This window comes from Osmerus eperlanus, chromosome 3, assembly GCF_963692335.1.
Source record: "Osmerus eperlanus chromosome 3, fOsmEpe2.1, whole genome shotgun sequence".
NCBI lineage: Eukaryota > Metazoa > Chordata > Actinopteri > Osmeriformes > Osmeridae > Osmerus > Osmerus eperlanus.
The window spans coordinates 4,084,070-4,096,492 of record NC_085020.1 but is presented as its reverse complement, the minus strand read 5'-3'; the positions used below and the strand labels follow the sequence as shown (position 1 = coordinate 4,096,492).

Genomic DNA, 12,423 nt, shown 5'->3' with positions numbered 1-12,423 from the left:
TGCTCACAGCCTGGGATCACCCCACATGACAACACCCACATGGTACAGTGAGTTACACTGAAGAGCAATGTGCATGCTTGAGAGCATGCGTGCGTGTCCTGTCCTGGCAGCTCATCTTGTAATCAGACCAACAGGTCTCTCTCTCCCACACCCCCCCCCCCCCCCCCCCCCGTCTTCATTACACAGCAGATCACAGATGTTAGGATGCCTTTCTCCCCCTCCCCCCTCCCCTCCATTCATCTTTTCTGTCCCAGCAATTTCTCACGCGTCACTTTCATTTTGTCATCTCCCTCCCTCTCAACCCCCCACTGAGGACCATGGACATTGTTAAGGGGGGTTTCCATGACGATGGCTGGTGGGTGGTCCCTGTTATGCACTGGTCAGAATACTACCAGGGCGTCCACAATCTGGCCACTCTCTCTCTCTCTCCCCTTTTCACATTCCATTCTTTGCTCTCTTTGATATTTCTCATATTCCCTCCTTTTAAGGAAGGCCAGCCCCCCTCCACACACACACACACACACACACGGTAGTGGATTTGTTGCCATCTGCATGAGTAAAGCTGTGGGTTAAGTGTGTGCGAGTGTGTGTGTTGTGAAATCAGTGATAAAGGTCACTGCCTGGCCAACTGCTGCAGACACGGCTGCTGGTTACTGTACAGAACACACAGTCACACTACCTTCTGCTGGATACTGTACAGAACACACAGTCACACTACCTTCTGCTGGTTACTGTACAGAACACACAGTCCACAAATCCGTTTTGGAGGGCAGTGATGAAAGAGCGCAGGATGTTCAGAGACTTGTACAGGGACATATTCACAGGGAGGTGCTAAATGATTACCATCCCTCTGAGGATTGCAGGGACTGTACAGGAGGGAGGCAGAGGGAGGCAAAACAAGCGCGCCTGTCGCTCTGCCTTTTCATATCCTCAATTAGCGAATCACCAAGAGAGACCAGACGTGCAACAAGGACACGGGCGCTGTACAGAAGCATGAGAGTGTGAATAATTAGACTGGGAGAAAGAGTCATTATTCTTTCCCTAAAGAAAAACTGCTCTAATTTCAGCTTCTTATGAATACTGCTTGGTTTTCCCTCTGTTCCCTCCCAGCCAATGAAAAGCCTAGCATCCATGTGCATCACCAAGCCTGATATTGATCCCTAGCCTTGAAACCCCCCCCCCCACACACACACACACCTCCCTTCAGTGCCAACTGGACACACTACACCTGCTCCATGGTGTGCAGTGAACACACACCACCACACCAATGGAAAACACACAGGAGCGGTATGCAGAGCACACACACACACACACACACCTCAGGTCCTGTAGGTAAGAGAGGGTAAATGGAGAAGTAGATCTGCTGGTCTAAGCAGTTAGTCTAGAGTCAGCTCCCCGGACACACACACACACACACACACACTCCAAAAACACTCTCCACATATACCCACCACACACATGCCCCACACACACGACAAACACTCCCCCCTCACACACACAGGATATATGATTCCTCTAATCCCCTGTGTGCTGTTTCCCCCTGTAAACATTTAACCCTCACACTTAGGAAGTGTGCACACACACAGCACCAGAGGCCGGGGTTAACTAAACACTGTCTGTATTATGTGTGTGCGAACTGCATGCATGTAATCTGTGTGTGTGTGTGTGTGTGTGAGAGAGAGTGTGTCCTTTCATGACAAATGCCGGTAGAAACACCTGTCAAAACAGCCAGCACCTAGCTGTTGTTGAGCTGTCGTTCTGTCACCTGTCCTTCTGACTGAACACACCATGCCTAGCATACGTTTCAGAAGTAATTATCAGGTCATTACCTATTAATGTCACATTCCGTATATGACAGCTTTTAAAATTAGAAAGTCACACCCAAACAGTCTCAGTTTGCAGTTTGAATATTGATGTTGGAAAGCAGTCAGTCTGCATGAGCACTTGAGTTTGTTAGAAGTCAGCTCTGGGCGATATAAACAAACTCTGCTCTTTTGTGCTCGTACACATTCCCACGGCCACAAACCCCCACACGGCACATAACCTCCACTCTCGCAGGTGGGAGTTGCAAACATTTTAGTGATGCAGAACAGTGGAAAAGCAGCCTAAAGCAAAGAATGTGTGTGTGAAAGAGAGAGAGAGACAGTGAGAAAGCGTGCTGTGGAGTGGCGTGGTGTTCTGGGGGTGTGTGGAGCTGATAAGGCAGCCGGGAGGTGGAGGACCTCAGGAGAACCTCTCCCTCTGGCTGCTACTTTGTAGGTTCACATATCGGCCACGTTATCTCTGTACACGCCTCGAATCATACATGTAATCATGTACACGCTCAGGCTGAACGACCCAGAGGCAAGAACACAGCGCAGCTCATGAGGCAACATGGGGAGAGATGCCTTGGGTCCCTAGACCATACACTGAGAGAGAGAGAGAGAGAGAGAGAGAGGTTTAGAGGAGAGAAGAGAAGGGAATAGACTGTGTATGAAAGAGAGACGTGAGATGATGCCGTGTGTGTGTGCTTGAATGCTTGTGTGTATGAGCAGATGTGTGTGCGCTTGAATGCTTGTGTGTATGAGCAGATGCGTGTGTGTGTGTGCTCTTGAATGATTGTGTGTATGTGCAGATGTTTGTGTGTGCTTGAATGCTTGTGTGTATGAGCAGGTGCGTGTGTAGGATGCCGTACTAGTCACTCAGGAGGTCATTATGAGCGATAATGAGTGTGTCAGCACACAAGGCTGACCATGCATGGTAGATGAGCTCTGCTCTGTATTCCTCTTCCCTCTCCAGACGTGTACACCATTCTAATAAACAGAACAGGCTTCTCGTGTTCTTATCCAAATGACAGGTCGTCAACACCATCAACCAGGTGTAACGGAGCTAATCATCGGACAGGCGTCCCCGTGTCTGTGAAATCGGACTTTTGAGTTTCTCCTCGTCGCTCTCCCTCTAGCTCACTCTCAGAGCCTGTGTTTTGCTTTGGCTTTGTACTGTACCTCTACACCTTCTCCTCTCCTCCTCCCCCCTTCATGCTCTCCCCTGAATTATTCTCTTTGATGAGCTGGAGTGGAAGGCTCCAGAGAGACCAGGCTGGTGGTTGGGGAGATGAGAGCAGGGAAGAAACACAGCAGGCACCTCCTCTCCACCTCCCTCCTGCTCACCTCTCCTCTCCACCTCCCTCCTCTCCACCTCCCTCCTGCTCACCTCACCTCTCCACCTCCCTCCTCTGTTCCCCACCTCCCTCCTCTGTTCCCCACCTCCCTCCTCTGTTCCCCACCTCTCCTCTCCACCTCCCTCCTGTTCACCTCTCCTCTCCACCTCCCTCCTCTGTTCCCCACATCTCCTCTCCACCTCCCTCCTCTGTTCCCCACCTCTCCACCTCCCTCCTCTGTTCCCCACCTCTACTCTCCACCTCCCTCCTCTGTTCCCCACCTCTCCACCTCCCTCCTCTGTTCCCCACCTCTCCTCTCCACCTCCCTCCTCTGCTCCACACCTCTACTTTCAACCTCCCTTCTCTGCTCCCCATCTCCCTCCTCTTTTCCCCACCTCCCCTCTCCACCTCCCTCCTCTCCTCCCCACCTCCTTCATCCTCTCTATTCCTCCTCCCTCCTGCTCTGCTCCTACACCTGCAGTGATACCAGCCTGGACAGCAGACACTCATCCGGTCAGACAAAGAGCAGAGTGCAGCCCCTCAAATGCTCAAAAGCCTTTCGGAGTTTAAACATTGCACATTCTGGTCTCCAAGCCAAGCTACGCCTGTGTGTTCGGATGCATTGTGGGGGGGGGTCATCTCTTCACGGTTGATGAGGAAGCCATATGGCCCGGTCCTAAACTCATCTATAAGCCTGCGTCTCTCCCCCGGAAACCTGAGACAATGTTGACAGACTAGAGAGATATCCCACTTTCACAATCTGTTACCGTTATCTCCCCTCTTGTATGGATCTGTGCTGGTGTGTGAGGGACTGTGAGAAAGAGAGAACAAGGGAGAGAGAGAGACTGTGTGTGTGTGTGTAACCCTGATCTGAGGTGTTGACAAACCCAGTGGTACAGGGAGAGTGGTTGAAGTGCTGCCACAGCCACAGGGGGCGCTGTCACTACCTGCAGTGAGAGCCTCAACCAGCCTGCCTGTGTGAGAGAGACAGAAGGACACGCAGGGAACAAGACAGAGAGAATGAAAGAAACAAGAACAAAACACTTGATGGACACACAAACAGGAGCAGGAAACATCTTCACATCGCTTTGCAGGATGTGGTTTAGTCATCCAGGACCCTGATGAGACTTAGCAGAAAAGCTGGACTGATCTACCAATCACCTTCCAGGCTACACATCTAGTCATTATGATGTGTTAATCAGCCTGGCGGCCTGGTTGACTGTCCCGACTGTTTCTCTTTCCTCTGCGTGGTGATGACATCACTCCTTCCAGAGGCCCTGCCACATCACACACTGCCCTGCCACACTGAACAGGCCGCTCTAGAAAAGACACACACACCACAGTCTAGCGTTTGCACTTCCTAGTGCTGAGTGTGTGTGTGTGTGTGTGTGTGAAGGTGGTGGGGAGGGAGAGAGGAGACAGTAAAGGTATGCTTGTGCTCGCTCATGTCCATGTGTTTTGTATGTGTTACTGACTGTGCATGTGACCATAGCGTGTCGCCCTGCAAGCCATACGTCTCATAAATAAAGCAGGGAGCTGCAGTGCCTCCTCAGTGTGTGTGTGTGTGTGTGTGTGTGTAGACCTGGAAGCCTATCATATTGCAGGGCTTTCAGGGCTGTGTGAACACACACACCCGCAGGCAGGTTTCCCTCCAGGAGTGTACCACTGGTGTGAGGAGGGGGGGGTCAGGTCCCAGCCTCCAGTAGTGTACCACTGGTGTGAGGAGGGGGGGTCAGGTCCCAGCCTCCAGTAGTGTACCACTGGTGTGAGGAGGGGGGTCAGGTCCCAGCCTCCAGGAGTGTACCACTGGTGTGAGGGGGGGGGGTCAGGTCCCAGCCTCCAGGAGTGTACCACTGGTGTGAGGAGGGGGGTCAGGTCCCAGCCTCCAGGAGTGTACCACTGGTGTGAGGGGGGGGGGGTCAGGTCCCAGCCTCCAGGAGTGTACCACTGGTGTGAGGAGGGGGGTCAGGTCCCAGCCTCCAGGAGTGTACCACTGGTGTGAGGGGGGGGGGGGGGGTCAGGTCCCAGCCTCCAGGAGTGTACCACTGGTGTGAGGGGGGGGGGTCAGGTCCCAGCCTCCAGGAGTGTACCACTGGTGTGAGGAGGGGGGGTCAGGTCCCAGCCTCCAGTAGTGTACCACTGGTGTGAGAAGGGGGGTCAGGTCCCAGCCTCCAGGAGTGTACCACTGGTGTGAGGAGGGGGGGGGGGGTCAGGTCCCAGCCTCCAGGGGTGTACCACTCGTGTGAGGAGGGGGGGTCAGGTCCCCGCCTCCAGGAGTGTACCACTGGTGTGAGGAGGGGGGTCAGGTCCCAGCATGGACGCAGTCAAATCAGTGTGATTTGATTGTCTTGTGATTGACATGTTGTGGTCCTACCTAAACCATGATTTACAGTAATGCCTGATATGTTCAATTGTTGCAGTACTTACTTTTTACAGTCTGTCATTCTATACCATGGTACAGTACACTGTGTGTTCATCAGTAGTGCAGAGTATCTTTGCACCAATCTCCCCAAAAAAGTGTTGCATAAAAACCGACCCATATGATTATCTGCTTTCTATGACAGATGGTGCATTTGACTGACAGCCCATGACTGAGAGGACACACTGAACCAGGGACTCGATCCATCCACCCTCTCTCAGTAGGGCTGGTCTAGGACCAGTTGATCCTTGTGAAGAACATGATATGGACAGGTACTGTTATTAGGAGCTCAGACCAGCATTACAATCACAGGCAAACTCCTGCTGCCCAGTTAGAGGCCTGATCCAACAGCTCCCCCAGGGAAGAGGCAGAGATCCACAGGGATGGGAGATGGGAGGGAGGAATGGAGAGAGAGGGGGATTGTATTTCCATACTCACGCAGTGAAAGTGGGACAGCAGGATGTGTGCGTGTGTGTGTATGTGTGTGTGTGTGTGTGTGTCTCACATCTAATATTAAAATGAGAAACTCGTCTCAATCAGCAGGGGAGCAGACAAACAGGCCTCACCACAGGTAGAGGGAAACATTTACACAGTGATACACAACACTGCCTGACACAACGCAACAAGATGCACTGATGGAAAACATCCAGTGTTTAGTACAAAGGAAGCTCACAGCTCCCCCCCCCCCACACACACACACAGCACTTGATTAGGTCGACAGACACAGAACCTGTTTCCCGACTTTGTGTCTGAACTAGGCCCTATTGTGTTGGGTCTTGCTTGCCACTTCAGAAATTCTGACAACCTGAGTTGCATATAGTTTGTGTATGTGTCCGTTTGTGTGTGTGTGTGACAGACAGGTTTTTACTGGTGTCAAATTAAATCTCCTAAATTCCAGCCCTCAGTGCAAGTCTGAGCAGACCTTATGTGAGACTCAGAGAATGTTCCGGGACGTTCTGTGTTTCACTCCCACATTAAGGATCCTAAGCCTCACTGAACAGATGACACTTTCCTCAACTGGAACGATTTCAGATTCAGCCTGCTGTCTTTAGAAGACATTTATACCCTTGAAGTAGAACAACAAACAGGTTGAATGAGGTCTGAAGATTGTGTTGTTTCTCTGCTCACACACACACACACACACACGGAGAAGGCACTGACAGTAAGCCCTGTATCATCGGTACACATCTGCCCTCAGAAAGCACAATCCGTCTGTGTGTGTGTGTGTGTGTGTGTGTGTGCGACATGAGTCTGTGAATTAGGCTAAACCCAGGGATGTGTGTGTAACGTGGGTCATGGTGTTGTGGTGTTGCTTGAGATTACTGGCCTGTGTCTAGGCAGAGAGAGCGAGATAGGAGGGATAAAGAGAGAGAGAGACACAACACAAAGCCCAAGGCGACCGTCAGCACTTAATTAAATCAATTAGAGCATGAAGGGTCTGTCAGCAAAGCTAACTCACTAACACGCTGCAATGCCAACACTGTAACACCTACACATCACTAACACTGTAATATCAACACCACCAAAATTGTAGTACCAACACAACTTCACCATCACTGTAACACCACACTATTACCTCACTAACAGTGACCCATCACTTAAACTCTTTAACTCACACTCTGTATCATTTTAAGTGTGTGTGTGTGTTAAAAGGTTCCACCCTTCCTCCATCTCTATCCGCCCTCTGCTACGGGGGTGTCTGGTTTCGACCCTGCTCCGTCTCGCCTCCCGACCCACAGAGCCCGTGTTCAGAGGGGGTAATAGGAAGCCAGCCACACAGCCGGGGAGAGGCGCGGGAGAGCCATCGACCCCTAATTACTATTTAACGAGCAGTTCTGAGAGTGTTTATGAATTAATGGCCCCTTTTGTCTGTTGGGGGGAGGGACGGATGGGGGGGTGGTGGGGGTGGAGTGAGTGAGTGAGTGTGTAAACTCTAAATCCCCCTGAGTGATCCTCTTCTTGGCTGGTATTTTGTCCTCCAGTGGAGAGGTCAGGATCTGTGACAGTACAGTACGGTAGAGTCTGCTGTACAGTAGAGTGCCTTTACATAAAGGGTCTGCCCCTCCTTCATGTATCCCCAATAGCAGCTTGGTACTGTGGGGTTCCAGCCCTGAGGCCTTTTGAGACCAGGGCTGAGGTCTGTGGATGGGCCAGCTTGTTGCAGCCAGTTCCTCTCTCCTCCATCACACTCTCAATCCATCCTATCTGCCTTTTTTCCTTTCCTTTGCTCCTCTCCCTCCATCCCTCCATCCCAGAGCAGGATTAGGCCTGCTGCCCAGTGGTGACACAAGGACACCAGAGCCTTGTTCTGTTGCTGGACCATGGAGGGAGGGGAGGGAGGGAGAATAGAACACTAGAATGTGTAGATAAGACAGCTGAGCATCCCAGTGATGAAACCATACGAGAGATGGTAGAGAGGGAACGGACAAGAGGGGGAAAGAAAGAGGGGGATGAAAAGACACAATGAGACAGAGAGTGTGAAAGAGAGTGTGTTTGTGTGTGTGTTATTGGAAGCAGAGAGAGTTGTGGCAAAACAACTGTGGCAAAGTCATTAATGAGTTCAGCCAGAGGACAAAGTCCCTCATCTTGTTCAGATAAACTCACTCAGACTGCCTTGTTATAGCCATTGCCACACATGACATTGAGCGTTTTAGCATTTGTTACTTACATCTAAGCAAAATTACTTTTGGTTTACTAATGGTAATATCTCAAATTAAACAGGCAAACAGTAATTTGACATCCCCTGCACATCAACTCTTCAGGCCCACTGTGCCATCATGTCAAAGGAGGCACAAAACCTTTCTTCCTGTGGTCGGTGTGAGCCTATTTCATGGCTGCCCAGGCATGATTAGGCATGATTAACCCTTGTGTTATCTTCGGGTCATTCTGACCCATCAGTCATTGTGACCCACCGTCGTATTGCGACAGATTTACCGCATACAAAGACAAAGTGAAGCATTTTCTTTTAACCGTTGGGCTGTCTCAGACCCCCCACATTGCAAAGGTTAAAAGAAAATTATTTTAATTTGTTTTTGTATTGGGTAAAATTGGGTAAACACAACGATGGTTCGTTATGAACCTTTGGGTCATGTGACCCGAAGGCAGCACGAGGGTTAAAAAGCTGAATAACAATGAGATAACCTATGGACCTCTCCCTCTGTCGCTCTCTGTCTCTGCCAACATGGCTAAAACAGCCCTAGATAAACCAAATGGGCCTGCATTCTTTTCTTTTTTTTCCCCCCAAACCTTTTCTTTATTATTCTTTCTCCTCTTTTGGGGATGTAAAAATGTCCCAGGGGAGGGATAGTTCACGTGTGACTCGATCTCACTTTCAGTCCTGATTACTTCTATATCACGGCATCTGACCCGGCAACTCGGCTGCACTGAGACGAGAGGACCGGATCTTTCTTCTAGTAAATCATACCAGACCCAGAAACATTTTCACTTGTGGAAGTAGCACTTTGTCATGTAGACTTAAACTCTGAGCATTTACACATGTTCTGTTCCTGCAGACGTCCCGTCAGCGATGTTAACTTGGCAGCCTAGGTCACAAACATGTGATAAAGCAATATGTTTAAGTGGAACAAGAAACCGCTAGCCTAAATATCAAGGGGACAAGAGAGAGCTGGGAGTTAGCAAGCCTCCGCAGAGTCTAAACACTATAATTATAACCTTTTTAGAGTGACATTGAAGGCTATTTAGGTCAGGGATCCTGAAGACAGCAGAGTAGCTACGATGGAGAAAACACTGAAGCTGAAACACTGATGTTCTGATGAAGAACACGCCGGAATGTTAGACAAAACCGTAACACAAGCTCTTAAACAAACACACTCCAAAAACCCTAAACGCTCCAACTTAAGCTCTGTATCCAATGGGATCAGAAATAACAAGGGTATCAGTTGAGGATTTTATAAACCTCCTTTTTCAGTGTCCGGTCCCTTTCTCAACAACAGGTGCACCATCGGTCTCTTTGGAGATCGCAGCCAAAAATCTCACAATCAAAATCAGTCCGGTTAGCAACACAATCTGAAGCCCTCAGCTCCACAAAGGGACTGACAATAGATGCCGTGTCGTCTTCACACTGATTTCATTGGCGAGCGCTAGGAATCTCTCTCTCGATCAAACCTCTTGTTCTGCAAAGACACAAAGCTTGTGAAACCTTAATACAGTTCTTTTGTCTGCCAACTGAAGGCTGTTACTGGGAGGATTATGTGAGTGGTTGTCAGGACAGATTCCAGAGCAGTATCCCAGAGGAGCAGGCTTAGCAGGGCAAAGAGAACACAGGCAATGCATGCTTTTCATACCGGTGTGCTGTAATGTTGAGAACGTATTGTAGAATGACTCTATGCACAGTCATTAACCTCATAGTTTAGGTACCGACAGTGACGTTTCCCTTTGATGCATCAGTGATGTTCTAACTATGAACTGCCGTGGAAAGTTTTTTATTTTATTTATTTTTTATAACATCCTCTATGTGCTGGGTGTGAAACTATGGTGAGAACAGCATGCAGCTCTGCTCGAAATCCACACCAGGCCAAGCTAGGTTTCCACAGCCTGGGCGGACTAGAGCAGCCCAGGCTGTGGACTAGACCTCAACACAAGGGAGGTCCAGACACCTGCATGTGTGGGCTCTTCCTAAACCGTCCAGTCAGCTGCAGAAAACCATTAATTAGCCAATCCTCTCCTCCCCCTTCTGTCTCTTCGGAGACGACATCTATGCTGTCAGCAGCTAGGCTAGATGACAGGGATGGTTGTTTTCCTAGAAGCGGTTTGTCTGCAGGTCTGTGTCAGTATGTGTGTGTGTGTGTGTGTATCTGTTAGCTGAACTGCGTTTATCAGCTGTGTCAGGCCATGTTCAAACACCTATGCTGATAAAGCCATAGAAGTTTTGCTGACGTGTATGTAGGCTAGTTTTTTATTCAACTTTAAAACACAGTAAATTACAAGACAACAGGTTCCCCCGGGGCTAACAATTAGGAGCGTGAGAGCCTTGAGAGCTGCTGTTTCTCTGAGGCAATCTACACCCACGTTCTAGAACTCCCAACACAGTGAAAATCTCACCGTCTCTCCATGGGAATCGAGTCGAACAACAACTTGCTGGCAACATACCTGCCACAGCACAGCGAACCTTGTCCCATAAAACAGGGTTTCCATGGCGACATTAGATGAAGGCGTGGCAGCGCTGCAGGTGCGGCCTGAAACTGTACCAAAGCCGTGAACGCCTGGCCCACTGTTCGGCTGGCTAGCTGGCTGAATGGTTGGCTGATATCAGCCGCCGAGTCACGCTGGCTGATGAGTAGACGATCGCTTTGAAAAGGAAAACTCCCTTACAAGCTAAATAAGTGTACTTTCCTCTCTTCACCTCTCACTTCCAGATACAATAATGTATATTTAAGGTAAATAAATGTGGATTCATTCTTGATTAAATGTTGGTAGTCCCTGACGTGTTCACAAACTCACGCAGGAACACAAAAAAGAATGTGTTTAAAAACGACTACCCTTACGTCTCTAGAACTGGGTACTGTACTGGATACATTGAGAACAGCAGGTGCGCGAGTCATGATGGAATTTCTTTAGACTGAATCGTGTATGAACTGCCCCAGCCAAACTGAGACTTCATTCAGCGCCAGTCGTCTAGCCTACTATCTGGGGTTGCAAGTCCAGTCTCGGAGATAAATAGGCAACCAAAAATCCTTATGGCAAATGCGTTTTAAAACAAAACAGAAATTGCCAGATAGACAGGAAAAAATTACCAAATGGGATTTTAACACCACCGTGGGTGAGAAAAATAAAAAAATGCAAGCCGTGGTTCTAAAGCGGGCGAATACAAGAGACATACATTCAGAAACATACTTTAAATACTCTCATTTCATTATTTCACATATTTGGCAAATGGCAAGTAGGCCAAACCCAATGTTATTCGTGTAACGATAATTAAAACTGTAGGCTACTAACGCTAGCTACAACCTCAAACGGCCGCCCGAGAGATGGACAAAGACCGAGTGCCCCGAAAGTGAGACAATATAACCTGTTTAGGCCCAGAGTTTAGTCCTTGTTCCAAGGTCTGTGTTTGAATTACTAGCAGAAAAAACGTCAGTCGACAACATAGTTCAAGAGAAAGATAACCGACGCCATTCACCAACTTTCAGTGATATGCTTTAGAGCAGAGTTGTATCAAATGTTCTTACCTTGTTGGTCACTCCAACGACAACTAGTAACCGAGGGTTGCTGAAACACACACACTAAACAAAGCTTTTCTGGAAAAACTACGGGAATATTACACACAACAAACGGCAACGATGTCTATTGGTTATTCCGTGTTTGCTTGCTCGGTTTTTACTCGCGGTATGGCTATTCGACTGGGTCTTTCCTCGCTTGTTCTCTCTCGCAAGCTGTCTCCTCCTCAATCTCGTCCAACCGGCGACGTCACCACCGCCGGGGCGTGCAGGAACCGATGGGAGAATAGGGACAAACTCGCGGGGGGCATTTGGGTGTTTTTCCCCGCCCCTTAGTGGTGGTGATGGTCACACAACTTGCCATTGTTCAACTCCTTTAGCAGAATGAAGCTCTTTCACACGACCACTGGTTTGGGAATCAAGTCTTTGGGCATGTTTTGCACTTAAAGATTAGCATCGACAGTCTGGCAAATGTTGATGTTTAGCGCTGAAGCCCAGATAGCCAACAGCCAGTCAAGAAAAAGCAAGGTTATTTCAACAGGAACATAAAGTGAGTGCACTTATGGCAGTTATAGTGGTGGAGGGAGTAGTAGGCTAGGCTATGCGTTGAGTGTCCCCCATCCCAAATCCTCTCACCAGGAGTACCCTAATCCTTTTCTTTGAAAAGAGATTAATTAAGATCTAAAAGC

General features: G+C 49.1%; 1 protein-coding gene across 8 annotated transcripts in view; it reads right to left on the bottom strand.

Annotated features, from left to right (window-relative positions):
* nck2a (NCK adaptor protein 2a) overlaps positions 1-12,046 on the bottom strand; it is a 23,838-nt gene extending 11,792 nt beyond the window's left edge. For all 8 annotated transcript variants that reach the window (XM_062456602.1, XM_062456604.1, XM_062456601.1 and 5 more), the window contains exon 1: positions 11,747-12,046. The gene's annotated coding sequence lies outside the window, so the exon portion shown is untranslated. The remainder of the gene's footprint in view (positions 1-11,746) is intronic.
* Positions 12,047-12,423: the final 377 nt, after the last annotated feature.